The sequence below is a fragment of the Sapajus apella genome, unplaced genomic scaffold (genome assembly GCF_009761245.1).
Source record: "Sapajus apella isolate SASKATOON/1434 unplaced genomic scaffold, GSC_monkey_1.0 scaffold68, whole genome shotgun sequence".
Taxonomy (NCBI): Eukaryota; Metazoa; Chordata; class Mammalia; order Primates; family Cebidae; genus Sapajus; species Sapajus apella.
This window is the reverse complement of record NW_022437008.1, coordinates 5443499-5448956: the sequence shown is the minus strand read 5'-3', so window position 1 is coordinate 5448956 and position 5458 is coordinate 5443499.

Sequence of the window (5458 nt, the reverse complement as noted above, 5' to 3'; positions counted from 1 at the left end):
TCTTGAAGAAAAGCAAACTCTGGATTTTATCAGGAGATCTCTCCAATTTTATTTATTTTAATTTTTAATTTTTTGTAAAGATGGGGTCTCACTATGCTGCCCACACTGGTCTTGACCTCCTAGGCTCAAGCAATTCTCCTGCCTTGGCTTCCCTAAGTACTGAGATTACAGGCACGAGCCACCATGTAGAGGCTCAATTTTATTGTTGAAGCCTGCATATAAGGGCTTGATCCATGTGGCAACCTTCTCCAAGCCCTCACCTCCAGGCCTCTGCCAATTCCCTCCCCAGCCATCTTCCTGCTCCACTCCCCCTCCCAACCACTCACCCCTGCCCAGAGCCCCGGGTCTTCCCACCCATCATTGCCCAGTTCCTCTTTGTCCAGCCCCCTCCCCAGGTAGGGCAAACGCACAGTATCCCTGTCCTTGCACTCCTGTGTCCTTGGCAGACACAGCTAATTATTCATGAACTGGGCTCAACCCAACGTGGTCTCTACCACAAAATCCATCCAAATGTGGACCTTCAAGAGCCTCTGAATATCAGATTCACAGCATTGCATTTAACTCAATAGACCACCATCTTTTACAACAGCCTCTTTTTTTGGGGGGGTGGGTTTTCATGTGAGTATTTCTTTTTTCCCATCTATTTTATTGCCTTTTAGGTTTTGGGGTACCTGTGAAGAACATGCAAGATTGTTGCATAGGTACACATGTGGCAGTGTGATTTGCTGCCTTCCTCCCCATCACCTACATCTGGCATCTCTCCCCTTGCTATCTCTCCCCAGCTCCCCACCCCCCACCGTCCCTCCCTACAACAGCCTCTTTACTGCCTTTCCGCAGAGCACTCATACTGCCCACAGAGGCCTCTTTTTTTTTTTTTTTTTTTGAGACAGGCTCTCACTTTGTTGTCCAGGCTAGAGTGCAATGGTGAGATCTTGACTCACTGCAACCTCCGAATCCCAGGTCCAAGCAATTCTCCTGCTTCAGCCTCTCAACTAGCTGGAATTACAGGTGTGTGCCACCACACCTGGCTAATTTTTTTTGTGTAATTTTAGTAGAGTCAGGATCTCATCATGTTGGCCAGGCTGATCTCGAACTCCTGACCTCAGGTGATCCGTCCTCCTTGGCCTCCCAAAGTGCTGGGATTATAGGCATGAGATATCGCACCTGGCCTTTTTTTTTTTTTTTTTTTTTTTTTTTTAATGGCATGGTGGCTCACACTTGTAATCCCAGCACTTTTGGCCTCCATCAGGAGGCAGAGGCGGGCGGATGACCTGAGGTCAGGAGTTCGAGACCACACTGCCCAACATGGAGAAACCTGTGTCTCTACTAAAAATACAAAATTAGCTGGATGTGGTGGCGCATTACTGTAATCCCAGCTGCTCAGGAGGCTGAGGCAGGAGAATCGCTTGAACCTGGGAGTCGGAGATTGCAGTGAACCAAGATCACATCATTGCACTCCACCCTGGGCAACAAGAGCAAAACTGTCTCTAAAATAAAATAAAATAAAAATAAAGTTGGGGGCTCACTGCATCACCCAGGCTGGAGTGCAGTGGCACAATCACAGCTCACTGTAGCCTCGACCTTCTGAGCTGAAGGGATGCTCCCACCTCAGCCTAATGAGCACCTAGGACTACAGCACACTCCACTGAACCTGGCCCGAGGGCTCTTCTTAAAACACAAATCACTTTAAGGACTAGATAATCTTATATGAGTTGTTCCAAAGAAAAGAAAAATAGAAAAAGAAGACAAAGCTCATTTTATAAGGCTAACAGGATCTTAATTTCAAAACCAGATGAAAGTTTCCGGAAATAGAAAGTAAGATTACATATCAATCACATGTATATGCAAAAACCTTAAATAAAATAAAACAGATTTGTCCTTATAAAGCAAGGATAATTCAACATAAGAAAATCTATTGGCTGGGCTTGGTGGCTTACACCTATCATTTCAACACTTTGGGAGGCCGAGGTGGGCGGATCACAAGGTCAGAAGTTTGAGAACAGCCTGAACAATATGGTGAAACACCCGTCTCTACTAAAAATACAAAAGTTAGCCAAGTGTGGTGGCGAGTGCCTGTGATCCCAGCTATTTGGGAGTCTGAGGCAGGATAACTGCTTGAACTCAGGAGGCGAAGGTTGTAGTGAGCTGAAATCAAGCCACTGCCCTCCAGCCTGGGCAACAGAGTGAGACCCTGTCTCAAAAAAAAAAAAAAAAAAAAATTACAACTAGTAAGCAAGTTCAGAAAGTGGTCTGAAACACAATCAACTTTACAAAAACCAAAACAGAAACGGTAAAATTTTTTTTGAGACATAGTCTCACTTTGTCATCCAGGCTGGAGTGCAGTGGCGAGATCTCAGCTCAGTCCAACCTCCGTCTCACAGGTTCAAGCCATTCTCCTACCTCAACCTCCTGAGTAGCTGGGATTACAGGCACCTGCCACTACACCCAGCTAATTTTTTGTAGTTTTAGTAGAGACGAGGTTTCATCATGTTGGCCAGGCTGGTCTCCATCTCCTGACCTCATGATCCGCCCACCTCAGCCTCTTAGAGTGCTGGGATTACAGGCGTGAGCCACCATGCCCGGTCATCTGTCCCCACTACTTTTCCCCTTTTTTACATAGCTGGCTCTTACACTGTGAGACTCAAGCAACCCCCACCTGAAAGGCCATGCTGTCTAATATCTCATCCTCATCCCACTGCATTTCATTCCCAGTGGATCCAAGGATCATGTTCACCCTTCAATCCCCATCAGGGACCATAGAGCTCAGAGCTCAGCGCACAGCAGGTGATCTGTACCAGTGCTGACTGGCCAACTGAAGCCACACCCTCCGTATAGCTACGTGATCCCGTCCCCACAGATGTACCCGCAACCAGGCCCTCACCTCTCCGCAGGAGTCTGGCCAGGACCCATCCTGGGCCCCCAGCCACCGCCAGGCGGTGCAGACGGCCCACCTGGGTATCTAGATCCCTCTCGGAGCCCAGCTCCACCGGGAAGCAAAAGGGTGGCGAGGGCATCTGTGGGCTGCAACTCAGTCTGCTCTTGGGCAGGGATCCATGGGGGATGTGAAACACCAGAACTTTGGGGACGACAAAACAATAAAGACGGAGCTGGCTAGGGGCCCTGGGGGCGCAGTCTAGACGGGAAGGGGATTCAGGAGGGGTCTGATGGGAAGGGAGGTGGCTGAATGAGAAAAGAGGGTGGCTCTGGGAGAACAACTCACCAGAAGGTCTGGGGTGGAAGGGAGGCTGAGAGCTGAGGGGGATCTAAGGCAATAGGGAGGCTGGGAGGCGGCTTAGGGCTGGGGTCAGGCATGCCAGGGTGGCGAGGATAGGCTCTGAGCCCGGGAAAGGAGTTGCAGGGCTCGGGAGGAGGCTTTGAAGGCTGCAGTGGGAGCAAGAGGCGCCTGTGGTTTAGGATCTGAGAGGCGGTGAGAGGGGTTGTGGGGAGGCTCTGGAGACGTCTGTGGGGTCCACGGAGGGGTCGGGGTCTCAGGGCAGCGGGCAGGCTCTGAAGGAGGAGTGGGCCAACTGTGCGAGGGTCCGCGGGTGGGGCATGTGGACTAAGGACTAGGGAAGGGTCTGTGTTGGGGGTGGGGGCAGCAGGCTGGAGAAAGGGGCTCTGAGGACAGCGTGTGGGTCTGGGGAAGGGGTCAGCGGAATGAGGACAGCGTTTGCTAAAGGAATGGGGGCGGGGTCTGAGGGCGGAAGCGACAGACAGGGTAGGAGGGGCCTGAAAGCTGGGGGAAGGGTCTGAGGGCGATCTGAGGGCCCAGAAAGCTCTGGGAAAGTTCTGGGCCCAGACCCCAGTCCAGGTGGATTTGCACTTACCGTTGAGCTCAGTAGTGGCCGCCTCGTGACTGCCACGTGACCCGGTAGTGTTAGCGGGAATCAAGGCGCTTGCGCACCAATGGCCTCCCACGGAGCCTGCGCACCAATGGCCTCCCGCAGCGCCTGCGCAGTAGCACCCGCTTCCCCAACACAGTCCCTGCTACTCGGCCTGGGACCCACAGCCCTGACCAGTCGTGGCTGTCACTGTCTGAGGATGGGTCTGTCTATCCCCACCGGACTAAGCCCTGTAAGGCAGGGCCTGGGGTCATTCTTGTCACTGTTGTGTTCACAGCGTTGTTCACCCCAGAACCTAGCTCAAAAGATGCCTCATTCAGTGCTTTTATTCTCACTCTGTCGCCCAGGCTGGGGTGCAGTGGCGCCATCTCGGCTCACTGCAACCTCCACCTCCCAGGTTCAAGTGATTCTTCTGTCTCAGCCTCCTGAGGGATCTGGGCTCACAGCAATTTTTGCCTCCAGGGTTAAGCGATTCTCCCGTCTCAGCCTCCGGAATAGCTGGGATTACAGGCGCGTGCCACCAGGCCCAGCTAATTTTTGTATTTTTAGTAAAGACGTGGTTTCACCAAGTTGGCCAGGCTGGTCTCCAACTCCTGACCTCCTCCCGCCTCAGCCTCCCAAAGTGCTGGGATTACGGGCATGAGCCACCGAACCGGGCGTTTTTCTCAGACAGAATCTCACTCTGTTTCCCAGGCTGGTGTGCAGTGGCGAGATCATAGCTCACTCCAGCCTCCACCTCCAGGGTTCAAGCCAACCTCCTGCCTCAGCCTCCCAAGTAGCTGGGACCACAGGCACAGGTCACCCACCACACCGGGCTAATTTTTTTTTCTCCCCCTCCTCCCTTTTTTTTTTTTTTTTTTAAGAGATGAAGTGTCATTATGTTGCCCAGGCTGGTCTCAACCTCCTGACCTCAAGCAATCCACCCACCTTGGTCTCCCAAAGTTCTGGGAGTATAGCCATGAGCCACTGTGCCTAGTTTCATTCAGTGCTTATTAACTGAGAGAGTGGCGTGGCTCTTTCTTCTGTCCCTCCCTGGCCACATGGCCTGTACCTGGCCCCTTGACTTCAGTGCCTTGGTCTCTGCTCCCCATGTGCACCCTTCCTAATTTAGGCATCCCCTGGGATGAAGAAAGTTGTGTGTCAGTCGCTTGCCAGACTCGACTTAGGACAGACAGGCTGCCTCAGAGGTGGGAGAGGCTTCCTTAGTCCTCCATCAATGCCCTGGCTATGCTCAATTTAAAAAAAACCAACCTCTTTCTGTCACCCAGGCTGGAGAGCAGTGGTGCAGTCATAGGTCACTGCAGCCTCAAACCCCTGGGCTCAAGTGACCCTCCCGCCTCAGCCTTCGGTAGCTGGGACCACAGGCATGCACCACCACACAATAATGACTTAATTTTTTGTAGACAAAGAATCTTGCTGTGTTGCCCAAGCTGGTCTTGAACTCCTGGACTGAAGCAAGCCTCCCACCTCGGCCTCCCGAAGTGCTGGGATTCTAGGCATGAGCCACCATGCCCAGCCTAATGATCTCTCTTGTACTACAAAACCCCTAGCATGGGCTGGCTGAGGTCAAGATGAGCCCTTCCCCAAGGAGGTGGCCTTAGTGCAGGACAGCAGCC